The 13,272-nt window shown below is 31.2% G+C and overlaps 1 pseudogene; it reads left to right on the top strand.

The window, feature by feature from the left end:
* On the top strand, positions 7,131 to 11,036 carry LOC105176794 (annotated as a pseudogene).

Raw genomic sequence — 13,272 nt, 5'->3', positions numbered from 1 at the left:
CAATTAGGGCATTTAGAAAAATTCATGTATCAATTTGGTATTTATGAAGAAACTTAGGTATCAATTCAATCATTTGCAAAAACTCATATATCGATTTGATAATAATGCTAAAACTCAGATACTAAAATAATTTTTACTCTGATAAAATAACTAACTTATAATTCAACTTTTTCAAAATTTACATTAATTGATAAATTATTTTTTCTTTCTTTCTTTTTATTAGTATAATGTACTGATTTATATATTTTATACTTATTCATAATATATTTTAAAATATAAAAAACTATTTATTATATACATATAGAAAAAACATGCAACAACGGCTAGTATATATATATATGTCCTCGGTTAAAACAAGCATAAGCGTAAAATGAATAAATAAATAAATAATTCAGAAAAGAAAATCAAAAGTAGTTAATTATTTTTGGACTTTTTGCGTCGCTACTTACAGAAGTAGTTCGTCTTATATTATATTATATTATTCAATTTGACTATATTATTGAATATAATATTAATAAATTGATTTTTATAATTATAATAATATATTTAAACAATGTAATTATTATGGTATTGTACATTTTTGAAATGGTCAAAATATTCAGTACAGCAACTTAATTGAAATATTTGACAGTAGCTCAGATAAGTCTACTACTGAAACCGCAGTTGATTGGTTCAATGTTTAAAAATGACACAACACGGCCGTGTGATCTTATAATTTTGGAATTTTAGTAATTTTATATTGCAAAAAAATCCTATAATTTTTGACATTTTATAATTTTGGTCCTTTCGCTGTCGGATTTTGCAAAAGTGCTCCAGAATAAATCTGTGCGTCTCACGTGGTTCATTTAAATAGGGGGTTTTTGTTCCAACTGGTTTACTTTTACCAATACGGACGAAAAATTTAAAAAGATGACGCGGCACATGACTCTTTTCTGCAATTTTTGCAAAATCTAGCACTAGAAGAACCAAAATTGCGAAATGTCAAAAAATTAGAGGACTCTTTTACAACTCATATAAAGATAAAAGGATAAAAATATCAAAATCGAGAGGGACGTATGATTTGTTCATACAACTTTTGCAGTATCCACACAAGAACGATCAGAATCACGAAAAATTAAAACAAAATACAGAATTATTTTACAATCCTAAAAAAATAAAAAATAAAAATATCAAAAGTACCAAAATTAATTACAAGACCAAAAAGTATACTTAAACCTTTCAAAACACAAACTACAAAATGTCGCATCCAATCATAATGCATACATATATATATATATTTATATATTATGAGAAAATAAACTTGCATTCGTAATTTTCCAATATATATAAATAAATTTGTAAAACAGATTCTAAAGTATCATACAAATTATACGGGAGAATTAATTTACACTTTTAGTTTCTAAATAATACCATTTATATTCAATTTCAATCCCTAAATAATTATCGCTTTCATTTTTGGTCCCTAAATATGTATTTATTTATTTTTACTATTTAGAGCAGATTAATGGAAAAAAATTACTTGCACAACTGAAGCTGGGAAGGAGGCACGGAAAAATGATTTCTGTATGATTTAACAGTCAATTAATAAAAAGAGTAAATGTTATATTTGATTTCTTAAGTTTTCGTTCAAAATCACTTTAGTCCCTCAAGTTTATTTTTTGATTTTACTGTATCTCTAAATTTTAATTTTTGTCTCAATATGGTCCCTCTGATCATTTTTCGGTGAAAATGTGGCCGGAGTTTGACTTTTTAGAGGGTTAATGGTTAATTTAAGTTTGATTTTATTATTTTAGTTCCTTAAGTTTGTAAAATTATCAAATCAGTCCTTTTTCAGAAAGAAAACTATATTTTTTAATATATTTTTATATGGTATGATGTTACTGTCTTGTATAAAAAATGAAAACTTTTAACTCTTGTGAACATGATATTAACATATTGCTTAACTTAAAATAAAACATTGCTTTTTCTTATGTATTTTTAAAAGTGACAAAAAAGTATCAAAATTATAAATAAATTTATTAAACTTATCTAATTTAAAAATATTTTTAAAAAATCTAAGTTGGTTCTTTAATCTTAGGAGTTAAAGATACGTCTAATAAAATTAAATCTTAATAATGTTATTAAATATTAACAACTACGATTTTGAAGAAAAAGTTGGTGGAATGTACTTTTAACTAGATTATTTGATAGATTTCATATATATATATATATATATAATTCATTTTAAGAGGATTTCTAAATATATGGTCCCATTTTATATAAAACCTCTTAAAATGAATTTTATATATACGAAATCCACTAAAGAATATAGTTAAAAAGCATAATTTACGAACTTTTTTAGACTTATCTTTAACTCTTGAACTAGAAAACTACTGACTTAGGTTTTGTTTATTACATCATATTAGATAAATTTTATAAAATTTATTCTTAATTTTAATTTTATTTAACTACTAAAAACAAGAGACTGTTTATTTTAAATTAAGCAATATATTATTATTCTTCTCACAATAGTTCAAAGTTTTCATTATTCACATAAGATAATTAAAACATATCAGTATAAAAAATATAAAAAAGTTAATTTTTCATATAAAAAAGGATTAATTTGATAATTTTATGAACTTAAGGAACTAAAGTGATAAAATCAAACTTATGATCATTTTACCCTCCAAGGATTCAAAATCCAACCACATTTTTGCCGAAAAATGGTAAGAGGGACCAAATTGAGACAAAAGCTAAAGTTTAAGAATGCTAATGTCAATAAGTGAACTTGAGGAACTAAAGTAATTCTAAACGAAAATTTAAGGGACCAAATACACTATTTATCGCAATAAAAATAATCAAACTCGTAAGAAAAAGTGTCAGTTTAGAGATTAAAAATATAAATAATAATGATTTAATATTAAAATTGAATAAATGGTATAATTTAGAGATCAAAAGTATGATTTTCCCTAATTATATGCTTTGGAAATTTAAAAGAAAAGGTAATTATTAAGTCCACCTCCTATATTCAATACACTTTCACAGGGACAATTACATTTTCTTATTCCTAAATAATACTCTTTATTCGATTTCAGTTCCTAAACTATCACTAATTATACTTTCGGTCCATAAAATTGATTATTAAATCAGACAGAAATAATTTTTTTTCTTGTTTGCCTCCTTCCCAGCAGCACGTGAGTGGCACGTGATTTTTCATCTAATTTAACGGCAACTTGACATAAATGCCCAAAACACTGAAACAGTATTTTAAAATGTGCATGTTTATGAATTGTAAATGTAAGAGGCGACTGTTTATGAATTGAAATCAAATAAAAATATGGGATAATTACACTCCCTTCCCTAAAAATAAATATTTTTATGATCAAATTACTTTCATATGTCTTCGTGCATTAATGCATGAGAGGAGATATATTTTCACCATCATAAGGATAGTTTAGTCAGAAATAGATTTTTTTTTTAATTTTTTTTGTTAATATCAGCAAATTTCATGAATTTTGACTAATTGAGGAATTTATTTGTTAGACGGAAACAAAACTCATGGGTTCTAGATATAATTTCCCAAATTGAAGAAGATCTACGTGTAATTATATCAAATCTCATTTGAGGGGAGTGTAATTATCCCTAAAAATATTGTTTAGGAACCAAAAATGTAATTCTTGTACATGTGTTAATTTAATAAATTATTATCACAACAAAAAGAATGATATTTTTGAGTGCTTGCTTTTATAATTTATGTTGATATTTGTGTAGGCAGCTAAAAAGTTATACCATCATATAAATGCAACATACCTAAATTGAATATATATTTAGGATAGGTAACAAGTAGAGTTGTGGAAGCTGCAACGAGGGAGAGGATCCATTCAGTGTCGGAACATGTTTTTTGTTTCTCAAAACAAAGTGGGCAAGTCTCGTTCCAGTCCACCCCAATCTGTCCACGTTTGCCCCAATCTGCCCACACTCGCCCCTACTGAGTCCAAATAGGCAGGGGCAGCGCGGCTGTGACAGCAGTAAAGATTCATCCAAAATAGTTCTAGATTTGTATTTTCTCAATACGAAATAAAAAGACTTTCAAGTCCAACCCTTTCAAGTCTAACTGAGTGAGGTTAGATTGGTTTCACCTCACGTTAAAGTAGATTAGATCGAACTGAATTCAGATAAATTGATTCATTTGTCCATAAATAATAATGAAGATTTGTTACTTCACATGTGTTTATGGCCCTCTTGAGTGCTCTTTGGTGATTTTCAATGCCCATTTTTTTATTATGAAAAGAAAACTATAACATTGTTTTTTTTTAAAAAGAGTTAAATTTTTAATTATTTTATATGCAATCAATTTTAATCTATTCATATCCAACGTGCAGTCAAATCGAAAATTTTTACTTATTTTACCACCAGCGATGATTATCACGATATATAATTTAATATTTTTTTTATTTAACTTTATAATTTTACATCCCAAGAATTGGTAGTCATGTGACAACTTGTTTTTCTATAACTTATTATAATTATGCATAAATTTGAGGATATGGGCATGAATGTGAAATTTTAAGAAAGAATTAGGAAGTTGAGATATAAAGTGAAAATGAAGACAACTAACAACTCATAAAGTGTCATCACTTGTCATAATTCCATGACCCACCCCTGTGTTCTTTGTCCTTACAACCTTGCAACACTCTATTATAAACCTACAGGACTTGTTTGTTAAACCTTGCGATTGACAGTCACTAAAACAAAATAGTTCAATAGCAAAAAAAAAAATATCGAATTAATTAATAAGTAAAATCCTTGTTGCTAATTTATATTATTTAAAATATAAAATAAACTTAATAATAAAAATTTACTGGCTAATGAATTAGTAATGAATTATCTAAAATATACATTGAATGATGTAAATTAACAGTTAAAATTTTACTTGCTAATTAGTTCGATACTGATTTTAGCATCAAATTTTCTTATAGTGAGTATGGGCGATGTTCAAATTATGGATTAAGAGCATGTTTGGCTATTTTTTGTCAAAATATTTAAGACGTTAGATTTTATAGGTAAGTTTTAAAATTTTCGAATAAAATAAAAATGTAGAGTGTATAAGGTGTTGAATTGTAATTAATATGAAAGAATCGAAGAAATTTGTTAAATTTTAAACACAAAGATAGGAACTCTTTACTTTTTTCTTAAAGTAGCTTATAAGCTCCTAACATATTAATATTTATTATATAAGTTCTTTTTTCAAAAAAAATTATCGAACAAATTTCAACATCTTATAAACTTCCAGATACTCTCTAAATTATGGGTTTAAAGTACGTTATTTGATTTTGTGTTGTGAGCTAGTCCAATTATCTCGGCACTCACAAAGTCAGACAGGAAAAAAAAAAAAAAAAAAAAAGGTAGACACCAATTGTAGTCCCATAATGTTTAAATTGTGAAGTCAATACTTGGTAAATTCAAGAATATTAAATGCGACTAAAAAATATACCTGGTATCTAAGGCTATGTACGTATGAAGATGACCAAGTTCTGCAATTCAGTATGAACTATTGATCCAACGATGGTCAGATAATCATGAAGCTCTAGTATGTCATCGGATTGAACTTGGATCAACATACGCGGATCCTCGGAATGTTTGACCATTTTCGCCGTGCCTAGGGTCATTTTGGTCATTTTACACTATTTGAGTGGTTTTCACATTAATAGAATGTCTCATATTATAAAAATTTATTATAATTTATTATTTTTTTGTTAAGAACAATGCATTTATACTTATTTAACAATATTTATATAATAATGTAATCAGTACGCCTAACAATTTACCTCCTTATACAGGGAGGCAAATTGCTTCATTTTAAAAATCAAAGGGAGGGTAAATTATCGTATTTTAAAAAAATACAGGGAGGTAAACCACTATTAGTTTTTTCATAAGGGGGTAATTTACTCATTTGCAATATCACAAGGGGGGTGCTTGCATTTTTCCCAAATGGCATTATATCATGTAATATAATCTTATTTACATGAAAAAATACAAAAAAAAAAAATTTAAAAAATATCGCAAGACAATCTATTTATAATAACATTTACATTATTTTTATAAATAAAGTGGAGTTTCATTAATTCAGTTTTTGTAGACTGGAGAAATGGTATGTTACGTTAAAATTCTTGCAAAATGCTGTTAGATGCATTCATATTTCAAGAAAAAACTAATGTAAGAATTCGACATTTTTCAAATTCTTACCTATTTTTAAGGGAATCTTCCATCTATTCTAATTTAAATTCTGTTACATTAATTGTCACAAACTTTAATAAAATATATTTTAAAAATAAAAGATTGTTCCGATATATTTCAAATATAAAGAACTAAAATAGAATGAAAAATAGAGACTACGAAGAAACGAAAAAATTTGAGCAAATAAAAATATGAATCCTATATATATATATATATATATATATTATCAATTCTCTATTTTATAACGTGTAAAAAGGATTTTATATGAATTTCAAAGTAAAGTTGGGTGGGAGGATTTGATCATCACAAACTCCCCACTTGACTTGGAACAAATTTAGAATGTCTTTGGCTCAACTTGTAACTTGTTCAAAATATCTTATATAATATTTAACATTTTACAAAATATCTTAGAGTATTTAAAACTGCATTTAATTATTCTTTAAAGGCAAAATTATTAGGAAAACTCACAAAAAAAACCAATAATGGGTCATATAGGTGGGAAAAAAATGCTAATTTTTTCTTCAAAATCGACCTTACATGCATTTCACTTGACTGGCTAAACTAATGGTCGAATCAATTTTATAAAAAAATAAAAATTTAGGAACTAAATTGAGTATAAGAAATATTAAGGATCAAAATCGAATTAATTTATATATTTAGGGACGAAACATATATAATTAAGCCGTTGAATCGTCCTTATATTCTTCTTGGTATTTTCTTTTCTTCCATGGAAAAATAGAAAAGTCAGCCTTTACAGAATCCATCAACAACTGAATAATAATATTCAAACCAAACACCAAAGCTGCAGTTTCCCAGCAACGCAGTGAACAGCGTGAGACCGCCTAAAATGAAATCAATCACTCTATTGATAATAATTATTATTAAATGAAGGGAATTCTTATCTTAACAAGAATCTAATCCTCATACTGTAACCCCAACGACATTTATTTTATTGAATTTTACGAAGTTGCTTCCAAACAATACTAAATCAAGAAAAGTTGGTGATAATATACTCCAAACATTCATTCACTCCCCATTTGGTCTCAAAGCTCCCACCCAATCTTTAACCCCAGCTGCCAAGCACATGAAATGGGGTTGATGACAGCAAAACCCATCTCCGCCGCCGTCGCCATAGCTTTTCTGTGCTGTTTCTTGGCCGTTGCAGAAGGTGAAAAGCTCAAAACATTCCGACAAGAATATGGGCCTTTTAATGAGACACACTACGAGTTCTTTGAGGTTGACACCCGGATTCAGCTTCTGCTAATTTCATACTCACCAACCTCTCCGGCCGCGTTTTCCTGAAACAGAGGTTTAAGCTGTGGGCAGATGATATCGGGTCGAATTCGACTCGGCCTCGTGTTGCTTCTTTCAACACTTCGTTTCTGATCAACGTTTTCAGGCCCAAGAATGAGACTCCCGGCGAGGGACTGGCGTTTGTGATTGCCCCGGACCTCAACCTGCCGGCCAACAGCTTCGGCCAGTTTCTGGGCCTAACGAACTCTTCCACAGACGGCCGCCCCACCAACAAGCTGGTGGCGGTGGAGCTTGACACCTTCAAGCAGGAGTTCGATCCCGACGACAACCACGTGGGCATCAACGTAAACAGCGTCAGATCCATAGCGATTGAACCTTTGGCGCCCCACAACATCACCATTGCGCCCATGGGCGCCAGGTTCTACAACGTTTGGGTGGATTACAACGGCGATAACATGGTGATGCAAGTGTATATTGCGGAGCAGGCGGAGCAGTACGGCCCGACGCCGCCCAAGCCCCTCTCTCCTATACTATCAGCCTGGGATCTGAATCTGAAGGATCACGTCAATCAGTTCTCTTATTTCGGGTTCTCTGCCTCGACGGGGAATGCTACCCAGCTGAACTGTGTGTTGCGCTGGAATTTAACTGTCAATTACTTCACCGAAGGTGAGGATAAATGGCTGAAGATTGTGCTGGGAGCTGGCGTGCCTGTGCTGGTTTTGTTGCTGATAGGTGCAATCGGGTTCGGATATTATTGCCACAGGCGACGGGTGGCGCTGTCGAACCCGAATCTGGTGGGGGCACTGAAAAGCCTGCCTGGAACGCCGCGGGAGTTTGAGTTCAGGGCCCTGAAGAAGGCGACAAATGGTTTTGATGAGAGGCACAAACTTGGACAGGGAGGTTTCGGGGTGGTTTACAGAGGAGTATTGGTTAAGGAGAATATGGAGATTGCTGTGAAGTGGTTTTCCAGGGAGAGCATCAAAGGGCAGGATGATTTCTTGGCTGAGCTTACAATTATTAATCGTCTCCGGCACAAGCATCTTGTTAAATTACTGGGTGAGTTAATTTTTATCCAAAGTTTGTTTGCATATTCATTAGGTCTTGATCTTTTTATCAGTTAATTGCTTGATTTGATTTATAGTCTGTTTAGGCGTGTTCGTAAGTTGAATGCAGTGGATTAAGGGTAAGTGAAGACGTTAACGTTATCGTTCTTGATTAAATCAACTTTCGTTTACAAGAAAATCTCTTCTGTGAAAGAGAAAGAAAACTTTCAATGGGCAAGAGTGTGAATGTTCTTAGTCAGTTGATTAGATCCTCTTTATTTGGTCTTAAATTGTGGGTTTATGTTCTGAGGATGGAGTGTGGAAGGTGATAATTATTAGAGAGAATTGTTGGGAGCTTTGTCCTAAACTGAGAAGAACAGGGATACCATAAATAGGGAATAATAATGTGGTAATAAATGCAGATTTGGTGGTTGTGTTCGAAGGTATGCTAAGATGTCAAAATGGTTGATGTGATCATCTTTCTTGAATCAATGCCTTTCACTGTGTGGAGGGGTCATTTTGTCTATTTCCAATCTGCAATTACGAATAGGCCTCTCTGGTTATCTCCTTATTTGCTTACTTTCAGTTTATTCATTTTATGCATTCAACGCAACGTTCTTGGGTGAGTCGGGCATATGAATACATGGGAAAGAGGTGGCACATTAGGAAACGATGTGCAACATTCTTAGCAAAACTAGAAAAGAATAAAGAAGAGAAGCAAATTAGATATTGCATAGGTAATAATAATAGTTGACATTGAAACTAATATTCATGATACTAGAATAGTTCAAGAAAACTCAGAAATTCTGCCTTGCCTTGTCAACTACTGCCTGCAACCCTACCGCATGCCAAGCAGCCATCGTTGTTGCGGGACCAAGTCACTTCTTCTACAGTTTTGACCAGCGTTATCCAACGGGGCAACTGCCATCAGCAGCTCTTGTCATCGCGGTTGGTTGATTTCCTGCTCTCATGGAAAATATGATGAAGCTTCGTTCTGGTCTAACCCTCAGAATTCAGAATGCAAATTTTCTTGAACTCTTGGTATCCATGAAAGTGACCTTTTCGGCTGACTATGGGATAATATTTAACAAAGATTCTGCTATTGAAAGCGAGATCTAATTTGTTTTCAAGTTCCAGAATAGTACAGTAGGTCCTAACAATATTGACCTGCTACGACTATATCTCATGGCATAAAATTTCAACCAATATATTCTTCTTTGGGTGCTTGTCGAGGGGCCATTCTTGATAGAACTTTAGAGTTGATAAAGAGCCGAGTCAATAAATATTGATAAGAGCTGAGTCATGTTTGATGGTGAAATGCCAAACCTTTTGTTTAGGCTGCTGCTGGAACATATCCTGTCGTTAGCAATAGATTTCATGAAAAAGAACGAATTTTTCATTAATGTTTCTAGAAGAGAAAAAGGATATGACTTGTTTCTATCTGCAACAGGATGGTGCCACAAGTACGGGAAGCTCCTACTCGTGTACGAGTACATGCCAAATGGTAGTCTAGACAAGCATCTCTTTGCCGGTCCAAATGTGGAGCCGCTCGGCTGGAATCTCCGTTATAAAATCATTGCAGGAGTGGCCTCTGCTCTACACTATCTCCACAATGAGTACGACCAAAGAGTGGTGCACCGTGACCTCAAAGCCAGCAACATCATGCTAGACTCCAACTTCAACGCCCGTCTAGGTGACTTTGGCCTAGCACGAGCCCTGGACAACGAGAAAACCTCATATGCAGAGGCCGAAGGGGTGCTAGGCACGATGGGGTACATCGCGCCTGAGTGTTTCCACACGGGAAAAGCCACGCAACAATCTGATGTATATGCCTTCGGGGCAGTGATCTTGGAAGTAGTGTGTGGCCAACGGCCCGGAGCCAAGATTGCAGGCTTTCAGTTCTTGGTCGATTGGGTTTGGTTATTGCATCGGGACGGGAGACTACTCGAGGCTGTGGACCAGAGGTTGGGTGATGACTATGTACCAGAAGAAGCTCAGAGGCTGCTACTGCTGGGGTTGGCATGTTCACATCCTACAGCAAGCGAGAGGCCTAAAACACAAGCTATAGTTCAGATCATATCAGGAACGGTCCCAGTGCCTATCGTTCCGCCTTTCAAGCCAGCTTTCGTCTGGCCCGCTTCAGGGCCTATAGACTTGGATCTGGATTCAGGCTCAGTCGGGACGGCCTCGTCAGTTACTACTTCACATTTTGGATCAGGATGGACACCTCAGTACCTCAGCAGGGAGAGCTATACTGGATACAGTGACTCTATGGTGTAGTTTTTCTTTTGTAAAAAACTAGTACCACTGTGCATTCATTTTTTTCTCTCTTATTTTTGTTTTTTTGATCCTTTTTAGTTCTTCCTTACTATTTTACTTTGCAAATTTGGTGTAATTTTGTTGGTTGGAGAGGAAGTCTCAAGATTTCCTGTCCTGTTTGCTATGGTCAAGATGGGTTGGAACACCCTTTGTATATTCATACTTGTGGTTATATTTATCATTTTTCTTTGTATTTTTGCTTAATGTGGCCTATCTAAGTCAGCAGTGCCTTTCTGATACTTTTGTGTTTTTCATAATCAGGGACATGAGGACTTGCTGTCAATTGATTGGCCGTCGCTCGAATTTCTACCCGCTAATATATGATCCAAGCATAATTAAAAATATTGGAAAAAAATGTAAGCAATTTTTGTAAATGTGTAAATTTCCTCATATAAAAAGAAATAGTAATTTATTTTCCTGTACTTTTTAAAATATAATAATTTATCTCTTTATAGTTTTTAAATTAGAGTAATTTACCTTAGATAGGGATGTAAATTACTTCATTTTACAAAGTACAGGTAGTTAAATTATTGTGTTTTTTATAGTGGAGTAATTTACTCATTTGCAATATTAACGGAAGTTAAATTGCATTAAACCCATAAAATATTATTAATTTGTGTACGCTCTACTTGTATGCGTAACTTTTAGATAAAATACACTTTGTCCTCTCGAACTATTCATCATATAACATTTACCCCTTAAACTAATAAATGTAGCACTTACCCACTTGATTGGACAAAAATGCCCCTCATGCCTTGAACAATTATATTATTTTCAATATATTTTAGTATTTTAACCATTAAATCATCATCAAATTATTTTTCAATTAATTTTTTTAATAAGTGAAGAATCTATATTGCAAGTGGAGTATATATTAATATATATATATAGTAGATACACAATAAATATAATACAGCTAACAATTCATATATGCTTCTTAAAAAAAATTGACAAATATATATATATGCTTAACCAAAAGTTAAATTTTTTTAGAAAATAAATTAATTAATATATTTTATCATATGTTTTAAAGAAAATATGTTATAAAAATTGATATTTAATTATTTATTTTTATCTAATAGAATAAATAGTTAATAACTTTAATGCGTACTATTTTAGCACTGGTCCAAAGTTCTTGGATCCTGATATCGGTTTTGGGCTAATTGAATGAAAGCTTTTGAGAAAGAAGACCTGCAAAATAAAAAGTTAACACTTTGATGCTTAAGTTAAAACTTAACCAGTAATAACTACAGGATGTTTATGTAATTTCACTAATTTATGGGTATACTCTTTTGAGTTCTATTACCCATTTGATTATTTGTGATATATTTATTATTTATTTGTATAATTATATAATCATTCTTGTATGAATTTAATTTATAATGATAGATATTATAACTTGAAATAGTAAAATTATTTATAGTTAAATAAATAATTTAGAAACTAAATGGAACATAATGGAGTAAATAAATAATTTTTGAATAATTCTTTTCTGAATTTAATTTAGCAATCATGGTATTTAGGGGGGAAGAAGTAATTTATTATATTATTGCAATTTTCATGTTTTTTCAAATAATGCTAATTAATAAGATATAAGGTCCAAAAAAAATAAAAAAAAAGCACCACATAAATGATAGAAGAATTATAAAAATAAATTATATAATTATATTAATTTCTGGTGAGCATTTTCACCGTTTCTAATTGACAATAGTCAAGAATATGATAAAAGGAAATATGACATAAAACAATATCAATAAGAGATTAAAAACAAATTAATAGTAAAACAGTAAAGTGTATCAATACATTTCTATGAGATTTTTAGACAAATTTTACCTGTATTACACTTATTATGAAATGTCTGACAACATAATAGAGGCACATTCTTTTGTACTCAAGATACATACTATTATGGAAAAGTATTATTTTAGTCCGTTAAATATGTCTAATTTTAATTTTACATATACAACTTTTGAAAGGCAGTTTTAGTCCGTATGTACTTATAGGGATAAAATTGTCCGAAAATCTGCCAAATGACTAAAAGTAAGCAATTTGGTAAGTTAATAGACCTAAACAAAAATGGACATAGTTATCGGACTAAAATTAAAATTAAGCATACTAAAATAATATTTTTTCCCATACTATTATATTTAAAAATTCTACCAAAGAGTTTAAATTTTTTCGACACATTAGTAAGATCACTCGTAAGAAAATATCAAAGTTTTATGAAATGGTTTTGACTGCAAGTGATTCTTTCAGATTATGTGACCTATACGAATCTATGTATTGCGTCTAGAATATTTACATATAACTTTTTAATTTTTTATACACGTACGATTTTTTGAATATTGAATCAAAAATATACGTGAGGCTCCTTAATTGGAACATGTTTTTTTAAAAATCCCTACAATTGTATATTTTTCAATTATTTAGACATAATATC

The sequence above is a fragment of the Sesamum indicum genome, linkage group LG14, assembly GCF_000512975.1.
Source record: "Sesamum indicum cultivar Zhongzhi No. 13 linkage group LG14, S_indicum_v1.0, whole genome shotgun sequence".
NCBI lineage: Eukaryota > Viridiplantae > Streptophyta > Magnoliopsida > Lamiales > Pedaliaceae > Sesamum > Sesamum indicum.
The sequence above is the reverse complement of the archived record's forward strand: the minus strand, read 5'-3'. Positions and strand labels throughout refer to the sequence as shown.